Below are 12,242 nucleotides of genomic sequence, written 5' to 3' on the forward strand. Positions count from 1 at the left end.
AGACACACACAGATAACATTTTGTTGCTGGTTAGTAGGATTAGTGTACATGGGCAAAAAGATCAACATGAAAGGCCTTTTTCTATCATGTATAATTGTACAACCTGGTTTCTCTTGTATGTCCACAACCCCTCCCCCTCCCCCTCCCTTTCTTCCTTGTATATAAACTGGTCTCTACCCAATCAAAGCATTCTTTTGTTCTCCTCTCCTACAGCCTTCAATTTACAACACGCTTGCTTTCTCTTTTTCAGTTCTGAAGAAAGGTCATTGCCCTGAAACATTAACTTATTTTCTCTCTGCATGGATGCTGTGTGATCTCTGAGTGCTTCCAGTATGTTCTGCTTTTGATGAAGAAATCTGCATTTCTTTATCTGATCTGGCTTGCCGTGACAGCAGCTATAATAATAATGTTTGTCACTTATCTACAGGTCAAAATGCCTCATAAATGCTCAGTTCAAGGAGCAATTTGGGATGGATAAGGAATGGATGAATTAAACTTGGATGAAATAAAGAGCCAGAAGAGGGTTGGTGAGTATGTACATGTAACAGCACAGGTACAAAGGTACAAGGAAGTAAGTAGAGGTTGCTGGGACACGGAATTGCTCTGCTGAAAGCTTGCATGACTCAATACACAAATTGGTCTCCTTCTATCCCACAGTAAGTGAATAAAGTACCCATCATAGCTCCATGAGCTTCTACTGCTAAAATGTGGTGTCACATCTCATATATAACAGCAGGTCCTTCTAAAGAACTTCATAACCAATTCTGGGACAGCCTGCATTCATGAAATGCCAGAATTAATAACAAATCTTCCCTACACCTGTCCTGTTAAAACAACTGAAAAATCTTTATTCCAGGAAGCTGTTGAGATACTGAAATAGAAATAGTGTATGGTCCCTGAACTGAGCTTGGATTAACTACACAGAAGAGGAAATAGTATCCATCACTGCTTCACTAAGACACAATCATAATCAGATTCTTCACCAAGCCCAGGGTTATTATATTTTAGGTATATATCTACCTAACCTTTTGAAGTAGCCATCCTGCCCTGTGCCAAGGGTATGCAGAGTGTGAACTCGCTCAAATTCCCACACACAATCACTGGACACCTATTGTTTCCCATGAGATTTGGGAGCCTGACTGAGCCCACGTAGATGAGAATCTGGATTTAGGAGACTTAGATAGTGCAGAAACAGACAATTTGCTATTCACTTCAGCATCTACTTGACTCAACTAAGGTTAAAATCATAATGACCTGCATATCCTTATTTATTGTGAAGTTACCTACAGGATTAGGTTTGAGCTAAAGGAAACCTGTTTCCAGGCCACACTCTGACAATAAGCTTTTTATGCAGTTGGTGATAATTTGTTTACACTTGCACTTCGCAGCTAAGGCATCTCTTAACCTTAACAATATGTAATACTGTGTAATGGTTGAATGGAAGGCTTTTATCAATGCACATCAGGTTTTAAGTGCAGGTCATATGCTGCCAAATAATTTCTTCATACAGAAAACTAAATGTTCCATCTGAGCATGGCATGCTGTATTAATCATCTGATAAATGATTCAACATTGAATATAGTGGGAAGTACATTCTGTAGGTAATCTGTAAATACAAGGTCTCAGTGTTCTCTGACGTATCAAAAACTACAACAGTACTTCTCTGTGTAAACTGTCAACAGTAAACAGCTTTTGTAACTAGATTGAACTAGAACTGAATATTAAATATTTCCCTCAGAATCAGAATAGGGTTTAATATCACTAGTCTATGTTGTGAAATGTGTTGTTTTGCGCAACAATACATAATAAAAACTGTAAGTTACAATAAGAAGTATAGATAAAAAAGAAACTTAAATAATTAGTGGAATAAGAGAGAGAAAGGTACACTGAGGTAGTGTTCATGGATTCATTGTCCATTCAGAAATCTGATGGCGGAGAGGGAGATGCCGTTCCTGAAATGTTGAGTGTGTGTCTTCTAGCTCCTTTACCACTTCCTTGATGGCAGCAGTGATCAGAGGGCATCTCCTAGGTGATCAGCAGTGATCAGAGGGCATCTCCTAGGTGATCAGAGGGCATGTCCTAGGTGATCAGTAGTGATCAGATGGCATCTCCTAGGTGATCAGCAGTGATCAGAGGACACACCCTGGGTGATCAGCAGTGATCAGAGGGCATCTCCTGGGTGATCAGCAGTGATCAGAAGGCATCTCCTAGGTGATCAGAGGGCATGTCCTGGGTGATCAGCAGTGATCAGAGGGCATGTCCTGGGTGATTAGGGTTCTCAATGATAGATGCCGCCATCTTTGAGGTTTTGCCTTCTGAAAGTGTCCTGAGTGCTGGGGAGACTAGTGCTCATGATGGAGATGCTATAATAGGCCATTACTTCCTACAAAGTGAAGATAACAGCATGAATGGCAGGGATGCTTCATTCCCAGATGAGCTGAACATCCTTTACGCATACCTTGAAAGGGAGGATAAAACTGCACCTGTGCAAATCCCTACAGCATCTGGTGACCCTGTGACCTCTGTCTCAGAGGCTGACACCAGAACATCTTACAAGAGGGTGAGCCCTCGCAAGGCATCAGGCCCTGATGGTGTACCTGACAGGGCTCTGAAAACCTGTGCCAACCAACTGGCAGGACCACTCAAGGACATCTTCAATATCTCACTGCTGCAATCGGAGATTTCCACCTGCTTCAAAAGGGCGACATCATACCAGTGGCCCAGAATTCTAATTCCTCCAAATTCCTTCACAGACTTGTACCTCCCTATGACTAAGACCATCTCCAGCTCCTCCACGTTAACTGCATTACTCGAATTTTGGCTCTTTGCTCTTCCCAGATATGATTTGCTTCCATTCCCTCCTCACTATTTGTCTTCTCCTCACGTGCCCATCAGCTCCCTCTGATACCACACCAACTCCATCCTTACCCAGCTTCCCTTTTTTCCATGCTCCACTATCCTCTTCTATCAGATTCCTCCTTCCTCAGCCCTTCACCTTTTTCACTTATCACTTTCCAACTACTTATCATCCCCCATGCCCACCCACCCAGCAGCGACTCCAGCCTGGACGCTACCCAACACCACACCCAGGGGAGTGAACCAGCCCTGACCACAGACAACACCACAGCGTGGGGCCTAGTCCTCGTACATACACGATAACAAGCCCATACAGAATACCCATAAAATACAAATATACATGTATATAATCCCGTCCCCAGCCCATCAAATCTTCAGTCAACCACTATAGATCCTGTCTTCTGCTGAGCGGACAACGGTAGGGCAGCACGGACTCCAGCCTGGACACCACGCCACACCACTCCCGATGCCTCCCCAGGCGACGCCGCGGTCCTTGCATTTACCAGGTAACAAGAACATATCAGTGAAAATACAACCATGCAAAATATATAGGTTATATAGTCCAGGGCCTTCAGTCCATTGAAGTCTTCAGTCGATCACAATAGAGCTTGTCCTCAGCTGAGCGAGCTTTGGAGAGGGACAGCATGACTCCAGCCAGGAAGTGCACCGGCTTCAATGCCTATCTCCGAGTGGCTGGAAACGGGTGATATTCATGGTTTGAGGCCTACTCCTTGCTACGGCCGAGGCCACGCGCTACCCCGCCATCCTCAAACCCCTGCTCTCAGCCAATAAATCAGCGAATTGAACTTGCTGAATACCAGATTAACAATGTCCAAAATGGTCTTAGGATCACAAGAAAAGCGACCATGACAACCACTCACTGTAGGCCTCCATCGACTCAGGCAGCAGCACCTTGCACAGCTCCTTCATTTTTCTCCACCAGCAAGCAACTTACTGATGGCGTAGACCTGCAGTGCCGTAAGTTCTTAACGTAAAGCAAGATCTTGCGATCATTAGAAATACGTTTAAATAGGACAGTAACATGCTTTTTTGACCCCGTAGAAGCCGCTGTGACCAAACGCGCCACCATCTTACTGGGAAATATTTTGGCAGAGCTTGCGATGGTTTGGGTTATTAGGCAATTCTTCTTCTTCTTCATAAGTCTATCAACACTACTGGGGCATAGGCTGCCGACAGCAGCACACCAGAGCCCTCTGGCCTGGGCCAAAGGTCGATTGACCCTGTGGCTTCCACTTTCATCACATGACTTCTACGGCTTCTAGGCGAAGATTCTTCTCTCCCAGGGATGGGATCTTTGGAGCTCCTGTTGGTGTTTCTGTAGCTCTGGGCTTTTACAAGATGGGGTTGCTCGCCCCATGCCCAACACTCCTTTCTCAGTCAGGTGAAGGACCATCCATGGTGGAATTATTAGGCACTTGGCAAGTGCCAATAAAAAGAAGTTACTTTAAAGCAGAGAGGACAGTCTTAGTGCGGGCTAGAGTAAGAGTGGAAAAATTGAGGCTTTGGCTTAAGAGGCTTCAATAGAAAGACATAGAAGCAAAGGTAAGCTTCTGGGAAGTTTCTTTCTTACTTCTACTGAATCTGTGGAATGCTTTGCCACAGACTGCAGTGGAAGCCAAGTCTATGGGTATATTTAAGGCGGACATTGATATTTTCCTGATTAGTCAGACCATTAAAGGACATGGTGAGAGGGCAGGTGTATAGGGTTGAGTGGGATCTGGGATCAGCCATGATGGAATGACAGAGCACTCAATGGGCCGAATGGCCTAATTCTGTTCCTATGTCTCATAGCCTTACGGTCTTATTTCATAGGTGGAGACACGGGGATGACAGTCAGGACAGTAGAGAACTCCTCTTGCAGGATGTGGTATGACAGGGAGAATTCCAGTGTCCCTGATGGCTACCCCAGCAAGAAGTAAATCCAGCTGCAGCTTCTTACAGGCCGCATTACAGAACTGGAGCTGGACGAACTCCAGATCATTTGGGAGGCTGAAGGGAAGAATTGACAGGAAATACAGGAGGTTGTTACATCTCAGGTGCAGGACACAGATAACAGGGTGACCGTCAGGAGAGGGAAAGGGGTTAGAGAGCCAGTGCAGGTACCACCGTGACCGTTCCCCTCAATAACAGGTATACTGCTTTGGATACTGTTGAGAGGACAGCCCACCAGCAGAAAGCCATGGCATCCAGGTCTCTGCCATTGAGCTGGTTCTATTCCTCAGGAGGCAAGGGGAAGAGAAGAGGAGAGCAGTCGTGACAGAGGATTCACTGGTAAGGAAAACAAATAGGAGTTCTGTGGACGAGAACTAGGTTCACAGATGGTATGTTACCTCCCAGGTGCTAGGGTCAGGCACATCTCAAACTGAGTTCATAGCATTCTTAACAGGGAGAGTGAGTAGCCAGAGGTCATGGTCTACATCTGTACCAGGAAGTGTGACGAGGTCCTGCAAAGTGAGTTCAGGGAATGAGGTGCTTAGTTAAAGGTTAGAACCTCCAGGGTGGTGAACTGTTATTCTGCTTAATCCATAGACTTGCACCAGGACCACAATCCTCCATACCTCACCCATCCATGTACTTATCCAATCTCTATTAAATGTTAAAATCAAACCCACATCCAGCACTTCTGCTGGAAGCCTGTTCCACCATGTAAGTGAAGAAATTTCCCCTCTGGTTCCACTTAAATATTTCACTTTTCACCCTTAACCTATGACCTCTAGATCTCATCTCACCAACCTCAGTGGAAGAAGCCTGTTTGCATTTACCCTATCTATATCCCTAAATCCTTGAATATCTTCTATCATTCTCCTCGCTCCAGGGTCTAAAACAAAATGGGAAAAACTGGAAGTACCCAGTAGCAAGTCCATATCTGGCTAAAATTAGCAATACAAATGGATTTGAAGCACTTGGCAAGTCATGTTGAAGTAGTACAAAACCTTGGTTGGGCACCATTTAGAGTAGCGTGTGCAGTTCAGGTTACCAGACTGTAGGAAGGATGTGGTGGCTTTGGAAAGAGTGCAGGAGGGGTCACAAGAGTGAATGAAAGTGCATTAGCTACATAGAGTGGTTGGTCAAGCAAGCATTGCTTTCTCTAGAGCAACGAAGGAGAAAGTTTAGAGGAGACATTGTAAGGCAAGTTTTAGCTTTATCCAGAGAATGATCTGCCTGGAATGCACAGCCAAGGGAGGTGGTAGAGGCTGATATTACAGGAAACTAGACAAACATAAACATGCAGCAAATAGAGGGATATGGAGCAGGTGCAGGCAGATTGCATTAATTAGTTTGTCGTCGTGGTTGGTACAGACCTGATGGACCAAAGAGCCTGTTCTTGTGCTTGCTTATTCTATATTAGCTCAGGGCACCATTTGTGGAGAGAATAACAGAATTAACATTTGCAGACAATGACTTTCTATCAATAGCTCTGACAAAAAAGATCAATGATCTAAAATGACAGCTCTTCTCTCCCCACAGAGGCAGTCTGACTTATTGAATGTTCTGCTTTCTTCAGTCCTCAGTTACAAAGGAATCATTTACGGTTAAGTGGTAACAGGAGATTGTGCTTCAGTCATTGTCATTGTTATATCACAATAAATCAGTTTAAGGCCAAGGAGAACTTTGGATGCCACTTCTGTGACGGATATAGGAATAGGTGCTCTAACGCGAGCTTAACTCTATCCACCTGTCGTAGCTCCACATCTTCGAATAAACTTGGCAGCCAAAGTTTATCCACAAATGTAACATTATTAAACTGTTCCTTAGAGGAAAGAGCCCAAATGCAAGATCTTTAATTTCTTTCTTTCTTTTCTTTTTCCAATATTTTTATTAAATTTCATATACACAAATACAGAATACATAAGCATACTTATTATAAATCAAAATAAGATAGCACAAAATGCACTATATATAAATCACACTGATACATTCACGGTATCCTGTATTCATGATCAATAAAATAAAATAAATTGAATTATGAAATACAATAATATTTTTAATCATATTATAAAAAAATCTACACCCACTACCAAGACAAGGCTGCTTGGTTAAAAAACCAAAAGGAAAAAATAAGAGTACTTTACCATTTAGTGTTTTATAATAATAGCCCAGATCATATATTTCAATAACAATAACAATTCAAAGATTTTCAAAATAGTTCAGAAAGGGTCTCCATAACATTTAAAAATCTTGATTAGAATCAGAAATCGAACAACGAATCTTCTCTAAATTTAGACATGATATAACATCGCATAACCATTAAGCATGTATGGGGGGGGCAACCTCCTTCCATTTAAGCAAGATCGCCCTCCTAGACATAAGAGAAATAAAAGCCAATACCCGCAGATGAGAAGGCTCCAAAATTATAGCTCTTTCCTCAACAATACCAAATAAAGCAGTCAAAGGATTGGGCTTAAAATTAACTTTAAAAAGTACAGAAAAAGTTTGGAATACATCTTTCCAATATTTTTCAAGGCTCGAACATGACCAAAATATATGAATTAATGAAGCCTCTCCATTATTACATCTGTCACAATAAGGAGATATATCTGCAAAAAAACGAGAGAGCTTGTCTTTAGACATATGAGCCCTACGTACCACTTTAAGTTGTAGGAGGGAGTGACAAGCACATAATGATGAAGAATTAACCATTTTGAAAATAGCCCTCCAGGTCTCATCAGATAATGAAGTCTGTAAATCCTTTTCCCAATCTTTTTTAATTTTGTCTAAAGGAGCCATTCTTAGTCCCAACAACAGAACATAAATATAAGATATTGAGCCATTATCAAAGGGTTTCAAATTAAAAATTACATCTATTATGTTCTTATCCGGGCTGGTAGAAAATATATGTAGTTTAGATCTTAATAAATCTCTCCTCCTCTTTCCAAACATCTGCACTTCCCCCATCTTCCCACTGCCTTAACAGTGATAGAGTTCCCCTTGTTCTTACTTACCACCCCATGTCTCCGCATCCAACACATCATCGTCTGCAACTTCCGCCATCTCCAAAAGAATCCTACCACCAAACACTTTACCTCCACCCATTTCTGCTTTTCACGAGGATTGCTCCCTCCATGATTCCCTAGTCTATTCATCCCTTCCCACTAATCTCCCTTCCAGCACTTACCCCTGCAAGCAACCAATATGCCACACCTGCCCATTTACTTCCTCCATCGCCTCCATTCAGGGCCCCAAAAAGTCCTTCAAGGTGAGGAAACACTTTACCTGCGAATCTGCTGGGGTCGTCTATTGTGTCCAGTGCTCCCACAGTGGCCTCTTCTACATTGCTGAGACCCATTGTAAATTGGGGTACTGCTTCGTAGAGCACCTCTGTTTCATTCACCAAAAGCAGAATTTCCCAGTGGCGAAATATCTTTATTCCAATTCTCATTCCCCTTCCGACACATCAGACAAAGGCTTCCTCATGCCATGATGAGGCCAAACTCAGGGTGGAAGAGTAGCACCTTATATTCCATCTGGGTAGCCTCCACTATGGCCTCTTACCTCTTTTCACCTGCCTATCACCTCCTTCTGGGCTCTTCCTGCTTCCCTTTTCCCTATGGTTCACTCTCCTCTCCTATCAGATTCCTTCATCTCCAGCCCTCTACTTCTCCTATCCACCTTCTAGCCATCCTCCTTTCTCTCCACCACCACCCCCATCTTTTTATTCTGGCGTCATCCTCCTTTTCAGCCCTGAAGAAGGGCATCAACCTGAAATGTTGACTGTTCATTTCAATGAATGCTGTCTGATCTGCTGAGTCTCTCCAAGATTTTATGTGTGTTTCTTTGGATTTCCAGCACCAGCAGAATTTCTCATGTTTATTAATTACTTCTTTTGTACTTCCTCAAAAATTCAATAAGCATCTTGAGTACGACCTAATCGTTACATCTACCTGACAAGTTCTATCTTCGGCTCAAGTTGCTTGGCACTTAGTCATTTTAATTATAGATTACTAAGGAATCACTTCCCCAGAACTAGTGTTAGACTGTAATTTCCTGGTTTCTTGTTCTCTTTATCAAAATAATGGCATTCAATCTGCAATTTAACAATCTATGGTAACAATTCCAAAAATAATTATCTTAGGAAGTTTATGGGTACACCTTCCTTTGTTTCCTCAGCCACCTTCTTTAGAACTTTGAAGTGGGAATCATCTAGCCTTGTGGTTCCAGATGAAACACTGAGATAATCAATACAATGTAATTGATTTCATTTTGAAAACTACAGATAAAAGAGCCTATCAATGCTTGGGAGGTGGATCGCCAATGAAGAAAAGACCACTAGAAATATTCAGCAGTTTGGCACCATTTGCAGAGAGTGAAGCAGAGCTCTAATGCTAGGTCCTTCAACCATAATGTTTAGCTATTTTTTCTTTTTTTTTTCTTATGCCATCCAACCTGCTTTTAATTTCCAGCATCAGATAGAGGTTTTGTCATTCCTCCATTCAGGTTTACTTCACTAATTTCAGCAAAGCATGAAAAAGCAAAACCAGATCTTATGAGGATTACACAGCCAATTCTTTAGCCTCTCCAATTTTTCATTCCTGGCTTTGTCTACTCAGATACAACAATACTTTCACAAGTATTTCAATAATCATAAAGCACTTGGCAATACTATGAAAGTGTCGAGAAAAGCAGTATATGAATTAAAACCTTTTTTCTGCTTCAATGCTTTTAAATACTGGGACTTCCCTCATAATAGTAATGTCTAAATACATCCAAAATAATGAATGTAGGTGATGAAGAGAAACATTTAACTATGATTTTTTTTATAAAGCTAAGGATATATAAAGACATGAGATACAAAGACGTTGGGCAGATGTGCTCGTCAGCCACGGGTGGCAGCTCATCTAGAAGGAAAACTCTGATCTCAAACCTTCACTAACTTGCAACTATACACACTCATAGGGAAGTCTTTGGCAATAAACCCTGAGGAAAGATCCAGAGCTGGAGTCCCTAAGGCAGTTATATTTTGAGCTCAGTGCTGAATGGCAACTTTTGCGATACCGCTGGTGCCAAACTGTGTTGGTCTCTGTCGTTCCTTTGGACTCATTAGCTCCATGTAGAGGCAAACCTGCTGCATGGGCGACAACTTTGTCTCCTTTCATACTGTCTTGGCTTGTGTATCACAACGACAGCTAGGATGCAATATCCATGGTCAACATCGGCCAATGGAGGGCTTCATGGGGGTACAGCGGAGATGAAGTCAGCCCCAATGGAATATTGTGTCTAGTTCCAGTAATCACACTCTGGGAAGATCATTAAGATTTTCAATCCAAGATATTTACTTGAATAGTTTCAAAATCAAGCATTTATTATTATGTGGATGGGCAAATGCATCTGCGGATTTTCTCTAAGACCAGGAACCAAATTAGAAGAGAAGCAGGATTTTAAACTGGTGAATAACTTAGAAAGACTAGATTAAAGAGAAAGGCATAGGTTTAAGGTAAAGAACCAAAACTGGTCAAAAGGAGATTGTTTTAGATTATAGGTTATGGTACAGAATGATCTGATAAGATGAGTGAAAAAGAGCATGGCAACTCATTGCAATCTGCTCTCTGCAGATATATGTGATTCATCAAATTTCCAGGACATAATTGATTTCAGGTATGAAGTGGGAGAGGAAACGAATGGGATTGACTGGGTTGCTTTCCAAAAGGAAGCTTTTACATGCCAATTGTCTACTCTATGATTCAATAGAACAGCAGAGATCAGAAGCACAATCTGAAACAGCAGGAGACCACCGCTAGGAACCAAACAAGTCCATCCCAACACTCACGTAACCATTTGGGATGAATAAGTGCCTGAGGCTAGAAACAATTAAACTTTCCTTTCTTGGCCGGAAGGAGTGACCTTACTCCTGCTACTGCCAACAAGTAAATATACACGTTTACAAATAGATGATGAATGTAACATTAATGTAAGGAAGGACAAGCCAATGACTGGGTACAAATGCAGACTAAAAAAAAGAGTTAAACTATAACACTGAGGAAAAATTCAAAAGGGCAAAGAATGCAGGACTAAAGGTGCTGTATTTAAATGCACATAGAATTTGGAATAAGGTGGATGAAATTGAGGCACAATTAGAGATTGGTCGGTATGATGTTGTGGGCATCACTGAGTAATAGCTGAAAGAAGGCCATAGTTGGGAGCTTAACATTAAAGGATATACTTTGTATTGAACGGACAGGCAAGAAGGCATAAGTGGTGGTGTGGCTCTGTTGTTAAGAGATGGAATTACATCTTTAGAAAGAGATGACATAAGGTCAGAGAATGTTGAATCTTTGTGGGTGGAGTTAAGATGCTGCAAAGGTAAAAAAAAATTATGAGAATCATATATATGCCTCCAAATAGTAGTCAGGATGTGGGGTTGAGATTGCAAAGGAAGCTGGAAAATGCATGTCATAAGGGTAATGACACAACTATAATGGAGGACTTCAATGTGCAAGGCGATTGGGAAAATCAGGCTGGCGTCGTATTGCAAGAGAGGGAATTTGTTGAATACCTACAAGATGGCTTTTTAGAGCAGCTTGTGCTTGAGCCTACTTGGGGAGGCTATCTTAGATTGGGTGTTGTGTAATAATCCAGATTTTATTAGGGAGCTTAATGTAAAGAAATGGAATTTGATAAGGGGAATCACAAGTCACATGTATCAGTGCTGCAATGGAATAAAGGGAATTACAGAGGCATGAGAAAGGAGCTTGCCCAGGTGGATTGGAGGAGGATACTGGTGGGCATGAAGGTAGAGCAGAAATGGCTGAGGTTTCTGGAAATAGTTCGCAAGGCACAAGATAGATATGTCCCACAGAAGAAGAAGTTCTCAAATGGCAAGGGTTGGCAACCGTGACTGATAATGGAAGTTAAGGGCTGCATAAAAGGCAAGGAAAGGGCATATAAAGTCGCAAAAGTGAGTGGGAATTTGGATGATTGGGAAGTTTTTAAAATCCAACATAAGGCAACTTAAAAGGTGAAATATGAGGGCAAACTAGCCAAAAATATAAATGCGAATACCAAAAGTTTTTTCAGTTATATAGGAGTAAGAGGGAGGTGAGAGTTGATACTGGACCACCAGGAAATAATGCTGGTGAGGTAGTAATGGGGGACAAAGAAATGGAAAATGAATTTAATGGGTACTTTGCATCTGTCTTCACTGTGGAAGACACTAGCAGTGTGCCAGAGGTCCGTGAGTGTCAGGGAGCAGGAATGAGCTGTTACAAAGGAAAAAGTGCTGGACAAACTCAAAGGTCTTAAGGTGGATAAGTCACCTGGACCAGATGGACTACATTCAAGAGTTGTGAGAGAGGTGCCTGAAGAGATAACATATGTATTGGTCATGATCTGTCAAGAATCACTTGATTCTGGCATGGCCCCGGAGAACC

At 42.0% G+C, this 12,242-nt stretch overlaps 1 long non-coding RNA gene across 2 annotated transcripts in view; it reads left to right on the forward strand.

Annotated features, from left to right (window-relative positions):
- The first annotated feature begins 226 nt into the window (after positions 1–226).
- The window catches only part of LOC140205879 (uncharacterized), a 41,091-nt gene continuing 29,075 nt past the window's right edge, over positions 227–12,242 (forward strand). For both annotated transcript variants that reach the window (XR_011887989.1, XR_011887988.1), the window contains exons 1-2: positions 227–330; positions 428–527. This is a non-coding gene — a long non-coding RNA (uncharacterized lncRNA). The remainder of the gene's footprint in view (positions 331–427; positions 528–12,242) is intronic.

This window comes from Mobula birostris, chromosome 12 (assembly GCF_030028105.1).
Source record: "Mobula birostris isolate sMobBir1 chromosome 12, sMobBir1.hap1, whole genome shotgun sequence".
Classification (NCBI taxonomy): Eukaryota; Metazoa; Chordata; class Chondrichthyes; order Myliobatiformes; family Myliobatidae; genus Mobula; species Mobula birostris.